This window comes from Cibotium barometz, chromosome 17, assembly GCF_041138505.1.
Source record: "Cibotium barometz isolate CiBa-2024 chromosome 17, ASM4113850v1, whole genome shotgun sequence".
In the NCBI taxonomy this organism is placed as follows: Eukaryota; Viridiplantae; Streptophyta; class Polypodiopsida; order Cyatheales; family Cibotiaceae; genus Cibotium; species Cibotium barometz.
This window is the reverse complement of record NC_141062.1, coordinates 55,458,192-55,471,982: the sequence shown is the minus strand read 5'-3', so window position 1 is coordinate 55,471,982 and position 13,791 is coordinate 55,458,192.

The following is a 13,791-nucleotide window of genomic DNA, read 5'->3' as shown; positions in this document are numbered from 1 at the left end:
TTCTGTGCGAGGCACTATTTTCTTGTGCATGGCACTTGTTTGAGAGTCTTAGAAACTGGTTGGCAATTTTCATTGGCATATGATTATCTCATTGATATTGGTTATTAAGACACAATTGGCTCTTGTGCTTGTGTCTAGCATATCTTTGACAGAATTCTTGCCCATTTATTTTGGGACATGGTTATAGCTGGGGGGAATGTCACCGTTTTGGGCATCTCCAGATTTCATGTGTGGATGGGCTTTGGATGCCCAAAAGATCAAGAATGTAGAAGATTTGGGGATGGAGGATTATCTAGTATAGAGGACCAAGTGTTCATAGCATGGTCCAAGAACTCGCGACAATTTCTTGGACACAAAAATGGGCTTTAGAGCTAAAGTGTCAAGTGGAAAGTATGTATGGCGAACTCTTGAGAATTTGGGAGAGATCGAGCAATGAGATAGGTTTCTACATGGTGCTTACATGTATTTCTCATGTGGTGGAACAAAAAGAGATCATCTCCTAAATTTTAGGAGAAGGTGCTATTTTTGGCAATCTTGGATGGAATTTCCGTTCGCATCATTACCTTTGGAATTCGACAGATATGAAGGATTGCCAAAGGGCCATTGTGAAATTAGCTATCATCTAGGATATTTTTAGAGCTAAAGATTGTGGAATTTTTTGCCTTTAGATTTGGGACATGTGGAAGAAAAGAGTATAGAAGTGAGACAAGTGTCCTTACATTTGTCAATTCAGCTCTACATATGGAATTTTAGCATTTTCTTGCTTGTTTGAATATGAGAGAGTCATCTCTTGGGCAAGTTTGAGCTTCAAGTAGGTTTTTGGAGGCTGAAAACTTTGCTTTTTCACCATTTCTCGTCATTTATAAGCCCACCATAGCCATATCCAACTTGGGGAAGATGATTTTCACTATACACCATCTTGCACAACCTGGATGGCTATTTTTTAGCAAAATAATCCTAAAGTTTGCTAATTTTTTTGGTTTTAAGCGATATACAAGCTATTTTTGGCACTCATAAATGACATGTGTTGGTTTATAGGTTTATGAGCTCATGAAGGAGCCATATGGGCTAGTTTATAGGTTTATGTGCTTGTGTCGAAGAGCCATATGAGCTGTGATACAAGTTTATGTGCATATGGAAGAGCCATGCGGGCTGTTATACATGTTTGTGCACCTATGGAAGGATATGCTGATAGGTGTATGGTTGTATATGGATAATCTAGCATCTCTCCTAGGGAAAGTACAGCCCTCCAAGTTTGTACATATTATATTTCTCCTTGGATAATGAAATACTCCAAGAGAGGTTCGGCCCATTCTAGCTTCTTCAATGTGGTGTATATGTGCAAGTTTTATTTTTAGCTTTGTGGATTGTTTAATGGCTATGATTAAATGCCAAAATGTTTAATTGTGCTCATGGTCAAGCGATGCACACCCACTCTCGTGCTTCTTGGGTGAGTTACACTATACAAGGAGAATAGTGTACTGTTGTTTGTCTTGCGATGGTTTTAGTGAAACATTGTTTATGCCTCCCTTATTGGGATGGATTATGTTTTTGGCTACCTTTATTTGGGATGCATTGGACTAATGGAGCAAGTAAAGGGATCAAATCGGTCTACATTTAGCATATACCATCAATCGAATCTGGCCCACTAGTCACTGAATGCATTGTGATGAAAGGTATATCCTTTTTGGGTAGGCATTAAATGCTTCCATAAGTCACATGCTTAGTACATTTTGCCATGTCCTTTTCTCATAAGCTATCATGTGTGATATGTGAGAGCTATTGTCTTCATAGTCTGGTGAATTATTGAAGTCACATCAAAATGCATTTGTGACCCATGGATAAGCTTGCAATTGCTGCCACATTTGAGCTCGAGTTGCAGATAATTGCAAAGCATTCACAGTTGCAAACTCAAATATCTTAACCTAACACACAGATCCAATTCTAGGAAAATAGAGAAAATAAGAACTTAAAAGAAAATATATTATTCAACCCAAATAACTCATCAAGTGCACAAATTCAACATATTCAAGAATTGAATAAATAATAAATAAAATACTTAGCTCAAGATAACGACTTAAACATTGGGTGCAATAATTTTCCCTCATGTGTATGGCCTCTCCCCACACATGAATATTTACGTAATTCTTCATTCCAAAATAGGCCATAGTCTCAAAAAATACAAAAAGGTGCTTTTTCTTGCATGACACTCTCTTATGCTCAAAATAGAGTGTCCATAAATTGAGGCTAGGGTTAAAGCATATTATGCTTTATAAAAATATTAAAGTTCAAGTCTAAGCTTGATAAATCAAAGCTTTCTAAAATAAATCAAAATGTACACAAGCTAGCACATATATATACAAAGCTTATTTACAAAACTGTGTGCCAACAAATAATATTGTGCGAATTCTCCTCAATATTTTGAATCCTCTTTACCTATAAAATAACCAACAAATTGGTAAAAAATATTTCATAAGTATACAAACCATAACCATACACATGTTTGCCAGGTGTAAGTAACCTAGGAATCACCCTTCTATATAAACCAACTGTAACAAACATTGGAGGCCCTAACCATACATCAATGTATACCAAATGTATTAATATTTATAAAGACATCACCCATGGTATTAACATGATTTGGCTTGATGCAAAGATAATCTAAGCATCCCCAAATTATCTAAGAGGATAGACTAATATTTTTAAGAGAGCTTAAAATATATTCTCATAACATTTCCTCTTTCTTGAGTTTGCAATTGCCCTCAATTGGCGGGTTTGTTGAAAAGAACGGAGGCACAAAAGTATTTCTCAGGCACCCATCTTGCATCTTCATGAGGATGATTTTGGAAAGTCACAAAATATTTGATATAGTGATTTCTAGTACGAGTTGATGTAATGTGATGATCGATGATAGTATCTGGAATCAAAACTTCTTCCTCATTCTCAATAAGAGGTGGTTCCTCATACACAAGATGAATAAGAAGTGATCCCTTGAAAGATTTTAACAAACTCACATGAAATGAGTTATGAATTTGCCAATGAGAAGGTAATTCAAGTCTGTAGTAGCAACAATATTAATTTTATCCTTTTTCGAGAAATTTTTACTTGAAAAATAATCATCCAATTGATTGAGCAATCGTGCATCTTTCTTGCCATCATAGTTCTGGAAAGTGATGAATGCATTTTGGCTAATCCATGAATCTTTATGGGAACTCTAAGCATGCAAAGTAGCTTTGACAGTGCACCTAACATGATCACTTTCCTCCATGAGAGTTGAAAGAGTCACACGCACTTAGAATGCTTCACATGACACTCTAGTTTGTGCCGGAGCTCACACTCACTTGCAATTTGCTCTCTTGAAGTACAAAAAATTACTTTTGCATAGTGGGTTGTGTAGGTAGATTGGTCATTAAAAATAAAGAAAGAAAGAAAGTGTAATTTTATGATGCGTATAAATAAATAAAGATAAGAAACTTAGCTCTTGACCTGAGTTGAATTCGGGTTTGAAGCTTGTCAAAAGCTTGATCTTAGCATCATCCTTTTACTCCAATTCTGAATGAATCCTGAATGTGGTCAAGAAGCTTGAGTTTTACTCCATCGTTTTACTTCAATTTCGAATGAATCCCGAGCGTGGTCAAGAATTTGGCAAGATTTTTAAAGCTAGTTCAAATTCGTTGAGTATCCAAAATTTCTGTCGAAGCTTGATGTGTTGAAGAAACCAGAATCAAAGATAACACCTCCAAAAACTTTTGATTTTTGATCCCTTTGATGATGCCCAAAATTTTGGTTCAAAGAAACCTTCCAATTTTTTGAAAGAGAGATGTAAGCTTTTCTATAGCTAACTGAATTTTCCCCCTTTTGTAAAGCTCCCTCTCTTGTGACTTTATTACATCTCATTCATTCACATCTCGATTCACATCACATTACATCTCATCCATTCATTCACATCTATCTGATTCACATCACATCTCATCACATCTATTCACATCACATATCATCACATCTATTCACATCACATCTCATTTCTATGCAAGTTTTCAGTTTGATTTTCTTTTGAATACAAGGAGTATTTCTTGAATCAATATCCCCAAAACTTCTTGATCGAAATTCTAAATTTCATACCAGAATTTCTCGAATTCTATAATCTTGATCTACAGATCAATTCGAAGGGTCTCAAACTTAGTTTCAGATTTGGCGGGAGTTTTGAGTGTATTTTTCTAAACGGGTCACACCTTCTTTCCTCGAAACTGACGAAAGAGTTTGGTCTTGGTCATAGTCTGATTCAAGGTTTGAGTCGGATAAGATTTTTCTTGATCTATCTTTCTCGAAAAGGTTTGATAATTCAGTTACTATTTTACTGAATTTCTTTCTTTGAATATTCACTTAACTGATTTCTAAATTAGTTATGAATTTCAATGAGGAATAGATTAATCATTTATCTGAATATTTTGATCTCGATAGATTTTCTCAATTCTCTTTTTACAATCCGTGTGAATATAAAACGATAGAAATTTCTCTCTTAGAGTATTTAATTATTCATTTATCAAATACTCATAGAATTTAAACATAGAATTTAAGAGAATTCTAATTTTGATATAAAAATTCTTTAAAAAAAATCCTTTTATGCATCTATTTATGTATAAAAATCAACTTCAATGGGAATAACACTTTTATATCAAATTTAATAGGAATAACACTTTTAAAATAAAAAGAACTTCTTTATGCATCTATTTATGCATAAAAATCAAATTTTTATAAGAATAACGCTTTTATAATAAAAAAATTTCTTTATGCATCTTTTTATGCATAAAAATCAAATTTAATAAGAATAACACTTTTGTAATAAAAAAAATTTCTTTATGCATCTTTCTATGCATAGAAATCAAATTTAATAAGAATAACACTTTTGTAATAAATTTTTTTTTATGCATCTTTCTATGCATAGAAATCAAATTTAATAAGAATAACACTTTTATAATAAAAAATTCCATTATGCATCTTTCTATGCATAAAAATCAAATTTAATAAGAATAACACTTTTGTAATAAAAAAAAATTCCTTTATGCATCTTTCTATGCATAGAAATCAAATTTAATAAGAATAACACTTTTGTAATAAAAAAAATTCCTTTATGCATCTTTCTATGCATAGAAATCAAATTTAATAAGAATAATACTTTTGTAATAAAAAAAAATTCCATTATGCATCTTTCTATGCATAGAAATCAAATTTAATAAGAATAACACTTTTGTAATAAAAAAGTTTCTTTATGCGTCTTTCTATGCATAAAAATTAATTTTAATAAGAACAACACTTTTGTAATAAATTTTTTTTCTTTATGCATCTTTCTATACATAGAAATCAAATTTAATAAGAATAATACTTTTGTAATAAAAAATTCCTTTATACATCTTTCTATATGCATAGAAATCAAATTTAATAAGAATAACACTTTTGTAATAAAAAAATTCGTTTATGCATCTTTCTATGCTGCATAAAAATCAAATTTAATAAGAATAACACTTTTGTAATAAATTTTTTTTATGCATCTTTCTATGCATAAAAATCAATTTTAATAAGAATAACACTTTTGTAATAAAAAAATTCCTTTATGTATCTTTCTATACATAGAAATCAAATTTAATAAGAATAACACTTTTGTAATAAAAAAATTCCTTTATGCATCTTTCTATGCATAGAAATCAAATTTAAGAAGAATAACACTTTTGTAATAAAAAATTTCCTTTATGCATCTTTCTATGCATAAAAATCAAAGTTAATAATTAATATCAGTGATATCTATGTATATTCATAGGTGAATATGTACATGAGTAATTAGAATATTTCTTTTAGATGCAAAAATGGTGGGAATTACTATTTTGGAATAACATAAAAATAAACTTTCTTTTCCATAAAATTCTGAAAATTTTAACCATAACCTTCTTTGTATGGCTCACCATTTCTCATTTTTATTATTCTTTATTTAACTTAAATTAACCCAAATTAGATTTATAGAACTTTAATCTACACAATTTTCTAAATTCAAGAGAGTAAACAATCAGAAGAGTTTAATTAATTCCTTAGTTAATCTTTCTAAGATTGAGAAAGGTTGGAATGTAAAGAGGAGAAGGGGGTGTCCTTTTTATCAAAGGCATAGCATTTGAATTTAATTCAACATTTACAAAACATAAAAATTAAGAAAACCATAGATTTTTCATTAAACAAGTAAGAAAATTAGCTTACATAGAGCTTGTAAGCTCTCCTTTGGCTTGAGGGATTGAGGGTTCTACTCTTGTTTGAAGCAAGAGTGGCCACCAATTCACTTTGGAGAGGATTAGGCCAAAAACAATTGAATTATTAAAAAATTCAATGTAGATGGCTCAGGAGGACAGGAGTAGAGTAACAGTGCATAAAACACCATTAAGCTTTTATAAAGGGGGAGGCTTCTATTTATAGGAAAAAGTGAGCCTCTAACCAAGCAAACTGATTCTAGAATTTTTCAGATCAGTTTAGTCAATTTTTGACCATTTTTGGGTCAGTTTAGCTTACTTTTTGGATCTAGTTTTGAAATAGGAAAGAGGAGAGATGAAAATATCTAACCAAGCAAACTGATTCTAGAATTTTTCAGATCAGTTTAGTCAAATTTTGACCATTTTTGGGTCAGTTCAGCTTACTTTTTGGATCTAGTTTTGAAATAGGAAAGAGGAGAGATGAAAATATCTCATTTTATTGATTAAGAATTGGGGGTAATGATGAGAAAAAGGCGCCTACTTCATGAGGGGAGATCCCCACACCGAGGTGTCAAAATTCAATTTTTTAATTGTTTTCTTTGGTCCTTAGTCCACTCTTCATCTTATATCAGCATTTACTCATTTTTGGGGAGTTTTCCTTTTATTCATCAATTTATCTCCTCCCTACATTTGGATTAATCTTATTGGTCCATAGGAACCTTAATTGGACCATAATCCAAAAATTTCTAAAAATCTGGACCCTTAGGCTAAGGTCCTTTATACCTATTTTCAAATAATTCCAATTGCACATTGGAAAGTTCTTATTGAATTTATGTTTCAAGGGAAACCATTTTAGACACTAGGAGGATTTTTATATCCAAAAATATCTCAATTTTGAATTACCTCCCTGTAGACATTTTCTCTCTCTAGGCCAAAACAGGATCTTTCTTTTATTTCAGAGAGGGGAATAATTATAAGATCAGAAGGGGAGGTTCTTATACTTGCACACCTCAAAAGCTGGAAGGAGGAATCTTACATGAAGTGGCTAGATCAAGGCTCAAAGGATCGAGGTCATCTCATCTTTCTCGACACAATAGAGGAGCTAGCAGGAGCTTTTGTTCCTACTTTGCAACTTCATAGAGAGTTTCTAGAACCTCTCAAAAAAGACCAATTCAATAACAAGTGGATGCTCAAGCAGATGAGGTCGCTAATGAGCCATCAAAAGAGTAAGAGCAAGATATAATCAAAGAATATAGGAAGAAAATCTCAATGTGGATGATTGGTCCCTAATGAGCTATCAAAATAAAAGAAGAAAGGAAAGAAATCTCAATATGGCTGATTGGAAGACGACCAAGGTTAAGAGCCATGACACCCTTGACAAGTAAAAGCATGTCTCAAAGGATTAGGGTAATCTCATCTTGGCAATAGAGGAGCCATCGGGTGCTTTCATTCCTCCTTTGTAAGTGAATGTTTCTTTCTCTTTTGATATACTTAATACGTTTATGCATAGCCGTCCTAAATATGTTTATGCATAGCCATCCTAATTGAATGATTCTTTATCTTTTGATATACTTAATTCATTTATGCATAGCCATCCATCCTAAGTCTCTTTTTAACATCTACATAGAGGAATATATCATGGTGAGATTATACGCATCAAGATTAACATGACCATTGCATGGTTTGATAAGATATAACATGAAGGACATGACCTTATTAACTAGACTTGGATTCTTGATCATGTAAGTATAAACCAGTGTAGCTTATTTGATTTGCAAAACTATTGTATTTTGTTTACAAGTAATTAACTTGGGTTTTATTGTTATATTAATGCAGAGGATTCCACAAGAGCCATGTAATGAAGATCAAGAGGGTGGAAATCATGAGGAGGATAAAGATGAGGCAAGAATTCTACCTTTTCTTTTTTGGCATGCTAAGGTCGCTTAATATATTCTACCATTGTTTTACAAAATCTAGGTGTCCATTCAAGCGGGTAAGATGGCAAAGCATCTTACGGTAGCTCATCCCCATCATGTCCCCACTTTGTTGCCACATCGGAATGCTTCTTTACTAATGAGGTGAAGGAAGAGCTCTGTGGTAGTTCTCTCTCACAAAAGGTGGATAGGAAAGAAGCTAATGGAAAAGGGAAACCTACAAACAAACCTATCTACATGCATCTATCAAGCAAGCAAAATTTTTATCTCCAAAAAAGAGACTTCTATTAAGTATGAAAAATTTTACAAGAAGGGAGAATTTTAAATTCAAGTAAGGGAAAAATCTAAACCAATTTGGTGTCAAAAAGTTGACCAGATATTCATTGTAGCTTATTTGAGTGCTCGTGCCATTTGTAGCTTATCTGAGTACTTTTAGAAGAAGGGAGATTTCAGATCAAGTAAGGGGAAAATCTAAACCAATCTATTGAGTGCTCGTGCCATTTGTAGCTTATCTGAGTACTTTTAGAAGAAGGGAGATTTCAAGTAAGGGGAAAATCTAAACCAATCTAGTATCAGAAAGTTTAGATATTCATTGTATTGTAGCTTATCCGAGTACTCGTGCCAGTTGTAGATCCTCGGTATTGATCAATCCTTTGGGCTCTGTGGGGGCATGCCTATAGGTATCTCTATAAATCTGGCCCGTGCAAAACCATAGAAGTCACCATTTTGGTTGATTTTGGATTGTGCCCTGAGTAAAGAAGTTTTCCTTCGAGGGTCATTTGAATCTCACTCTCATGTGCTATGGATTGTTGTCCCTCCACTCTTTTTATTGGCTTTCTAGATAAGCCTTTAGCAATGACATGTCCATCCTGTATATTTGTGGGGTGGGCTCTATTGGCTTATGGTAGAGTGCAATTGCATATATTAGCTTATTGTAACTTGTGATGTTTTCACGCCCAAGTAAGCTGAGATCTTCTGGCGGCAGGTTAGACACCCTCCTCCAAGGGTTGCTCATCTTTAGTTTTCTCCCCACTGACTTTAGTTTTCTCCCACTGAATGGGAGGGATGTTCTAGTGTCTCATCTCGGGCCATGGGTCCTCCTTGGGTTTGGCAGTCTTGAATTTTGGGCAATAGTGAGGTACTTGATTAGCAGCTTCGAAAGGGTATCTTTTCCATATTCCCTTTGCCTTTATCTTTGTTTGTATCATTTACCTTGGGCTTCTCTTTGCCTTGCTGACTATAATCTATTGTGCCCTCTTGTTCCTTGGCCTCATCTACGTGCTTTGGTTCTGGCCCACTACCTTTGTCTTTCTTTGATTCATCTTTATCCTTTTATTTTCTTTTGGCTTCTCGGGGCTTTGCTTCTTATCACCCCTATGTGATTCTTTGTCCATACTTAATGGCCCATTCTTCGATCTCAACAATCACCAAGTCATCTAGGTTGCTATATGTTTATCCAACTCTAAGAGGTGGGGGTATGCCACATGTCTTGTGTCAAAAAGTTATGCATTTGCTTTTCCATCTGTTTACAGATTCGTATATACAACACCAAAAATAGCTTGAGAGGGTATGTTGGGTACTACTTGAGTATGTTGAGCTTTTGATATCCTATAATTTCAAGCCACTTGTCCCTATCTACTAGCCATTGAATGTCCCTAGAGCACTACTCAGCTTAGAAGGGGGCTTATACCTCGGCTTCCATCATTATCTTTTAATCTTGCTCTGGCTTTTCTGCGGTAACATAGTCAAAGAAGTAGAACCAAGGTATGAAATTGGTTACAATGGGGTGTTGATCTTCAATGTAGATATCCATGGGCTCATGCAAGGATATGGACCCTTGAAAGATTAGCATTGTATTGTACATGTCCATCAACACAGGTACTTGTTTGTTGATGATCTCGAAACTCAGGCCAAGTGAATGCCTAACCAATTTTAAGTACCTTGCTGGGTAGTGTCTTTGGTGCACTAGCTCAAGGAGCTCATAGGCTACCTAGCTAAGGATGGCTTCTTTGTCTACATCCAATTTTAAGTACCTTGCTGGGTAGTGTCTTTGGTGCACTAGCTCAAGGAGCTCATAGGCTACCTGGCTAAGGATGGCTTCTTTGTCTACATCTAATTTTGAGGATGGAGAAGAGATAGTTGAGTGGCTTGCCACAACCTTTTGCTTTAATAATGCCACCTCTACCTTAAGCCTTTTGATTCTGTCATCCTTGGCTTCTAGATGAGACTCCATGTTGACATTTATGCTTTTGAGATCTTTCTCATGGCATCAAATTGAATGCGTAGGCATGCCTCTGCACCTTGGTCTTGATCAGCTCTATGTTGAGATTTTTGTTAGTTTTCTCCTTTTGTTTCAGATAGGCTTTGTAAGGTGTCTCTACCTTTTGTGTTATCTCAACAAAAAGCAAGGCTTGCTGTTGTGTATAAGAATGTGTAAGATCCTCGTACTTAGCTTCCAGCAATGCTTTTGAGCCCTAAATGTATTGATTTGTTGTTTTCAACTTTCCTATGGTTGTTTGGGCTTCCTAAAGTTGTGCTTCATACTACTCTGTTTTAGAATTATGAGCTTGCAACTTGAGAGTGTTATAGATTATCAAATCTACATAGGCATCTGCCACCTTTGGCTCTAAAGTGGATGTGGCTACCTCCTTTGTTAGACCCACTTGGCTTCTTTTTGGAAAGTTACTTGAACTAGCCAAATCATTGTGTTGCGAATCACAACCTTGTCTACCCCTTTGATGTCTTCCTTGTTCTGCTCCTTGGCCCCTCTTGTATAACATATGTGGGTAGCAATGGAATTGCATCTTCCTTGGTATCCTCCACTTTCTTAATTACCAGTCTTTGCCCCTCTATGTTTGTATCTGTTTCAGAGCCTAAGTATTCCTCCATCTGGCCTTGCTCATTGACAATGACAAATAGTTTTCTTCTTCTTTTCTTTGGCCTTTTTGTCTCTTGTGTGCCCTCCTAATCTCTCTTTTGACTAGGCCCTTGTTCACTTGTGGGGGTTGGTTGGGCTTTGGTTTCTCCCTTGGAGTTGAGATCATCGTACATTGTAATGCTCCTCATGCCATATATGCCTTGATATATGATTTGGGTAAGTAGAGGTGTGATTCCCAAATACGGTTCTTTGGGTTTTTTTTTTCACTTGCAAGTCCTCACCACCTCATAAATGGATAAGCTTCTTCTTTGCTTGTGATGGGGGTTTTGGCACTTCAAAGCTTTATTGAACCTTGTCTGAATGCTCACATGTACTTGAGTGGTCCTATATGGTTTAGAAAAATTAGCCACAAAGCTTTTACCTTTCAAAAATTTGATGGTGTGTTTAGTCTATCTCATGTTTTATGTTATGCTTTAATCTTGTCAATTTGATTCAAGTGTATGCTTTGTTTCTTGATGTCTATGTGAGTTTGATTAATTGTGCAAGAAGTACATGAGGTCTCGTGAGTGATGACAGTGGTATCAGAGCTATGGGTACTTGCACTTGAAGAATATGGAAAAGTTCACAAAAATCCCGAGGATAAAGAAGAAAAAGCTTAAAGACTCTTGGACAAAGTTTGAATGGTTTATGGATGGAGAACTAGATCAAAGGCTAGAAATTTATGTCACCTTTACTCCTAAAACCACTTTTGTCAAGCCAAAATCCACCCTTCTTGATAAAAAATGGTTTTTCTCAACTTTTAACCTCTTGTTGATCTGTCTATATAGATTAAATTAGAAATTGAAGGAGACTTAAGCTCAATTTTTAAATTGCTAAGCTCATGGCAGTGAAGACATAAATCCATAATGGATGGCTATGGTGGGCTCTCAAGAAAATTAAAGGAAAAAGGGAGAAATCACTTTTTGGTTCTTTTACAATCCATTACTATTGGGAGATTAAAGATTAACCAAGTTGACAAAAAAATCTCAAGTTTACGAAAGAGAGAATCAAGGCTTTAAAATTTTTCTCCCCTTTCTCCATTGATTCGATGATAATGAAAATCAAGGCGCACGGGGGGTTTTCTCTCTCTTTCTCTACGTAGCATTGCCATCCATTTATTACAGTTGTGGCAAAGTTTTTCTTAAAGCTTAAGCGATTACACTTAATATGCTTTTAAAGCTTATTACTATAAGCTTTTAAAATCTTATAACTACCATAAGCTTTAAAAGCTTATGCTACATAGGCTTTTAAAAAAAAGTTTATAGTTCTTTAAGTTGCAAGTCTCTCACAAAATAACAAAAACAAGAAGCGAGAGGTCTACAAAAATTCTAGCCCTTGTTATTTGTATTAAAAAAAAAAAACAAAAAACGCTTATATTCACCTTTTGAAAAATTGGAAAGCATCTTGTATCTTTCTATGAGGCTCTTATTCTTGGATGGTAATGTTCACCATCCGTTCTCATTCCTCTTCGCCAATGGAATGGTTTGCTTCCTCAGGAGTATGAGCATGAGAGCTCCCTCTTTTGTTGGTTTAATGATAGGTTTAAGCCATAGCAGGTACATATCTTGGCTCATCTCTAGGACATTCCAGTGCATAAAAAGATGAATCTACAGACTTGTGCCTCTAATGATATTTCTTGTGGAGGTTCTGGAGGTACATATCTTGGCTCATCTCTAGAACATTCTAGTGCATAAAAAGATGAATCTACAGACTTGTGCCTCTAATGATATTTCTTGTGGAGGTTTTGGAGGCATGACAACTGTATGTGTCATGGGGTAACTATAGGATGGTATCCCACTAGTCACAGGCATGTTTTGAGGGTCTCTAGTTAGCCTCATGTCACACCCATTCCCTTTGCAAAACTCGATTCCTATGGTAGATGTTAGCTCCACATCTCCCTTGATATCTTTTTATGAGGCTATTATTCTCGGATGGTCATGTTCATCATCCGTTCTCATTCCTCTTCACCAATGGAATGGTTTGCTTCCTCAAGAGTTTGAGCATGAGAGCTCCCACTTTTGTTGGTTCAAATGATAGGTTCAGGAGCCATAGCAGGTACATATCTTGGCTCATCTCTAGGACATGCTAGTGCATAAGAAGATGAATCTACAGATTTGTGCCTCTAACGATATTTCTTGTGGAGGTTCTGGAGGCATGACGACTATATGTGTCATGGGGTACCCATAGGATGGTATCCCACTAGTCACAGGTGTGCTTGGAATAGTATGTTCCTGGCTTCTTGGTCTATTTGCTCCTTGTCCTTGGGTGAATATGTAAGGTGGGTTCTACAAGGAGGCATTCATTCCCTTTGCATGGATCTCGCCTCTAATGAAACTTGGGGCTCCTTGGATCAGGGCTCTATAATGGAAGGAAGTCAGACCTCACCTTCTTGTTTACATATTGTTTCTTCTTTGAATTCAAAGAAGTCATGCCCAACCTCTGAACGACTAGGTTTTGAAGTTATCTCTGCTTGAGAGACATTTTCTTTATTAGCTCTTGAAGCCTCTTGTCCTTGATAGGTTGTGGAAGGGATGACTCCTCCTTGCCCAGATCCTTATGTATTTCTTATCTCCTTTGATAGTTATTTGGGTAATAGGTGTTACCCTCTTCGTCAAAGTACACGGTTTGGTCAGTGGCTTGATGGTTATGCTTCCTGACCAATGAAAGTTGCAAAAATCTTAAGGATCTGTCCAAATCCCTATGTGTACTT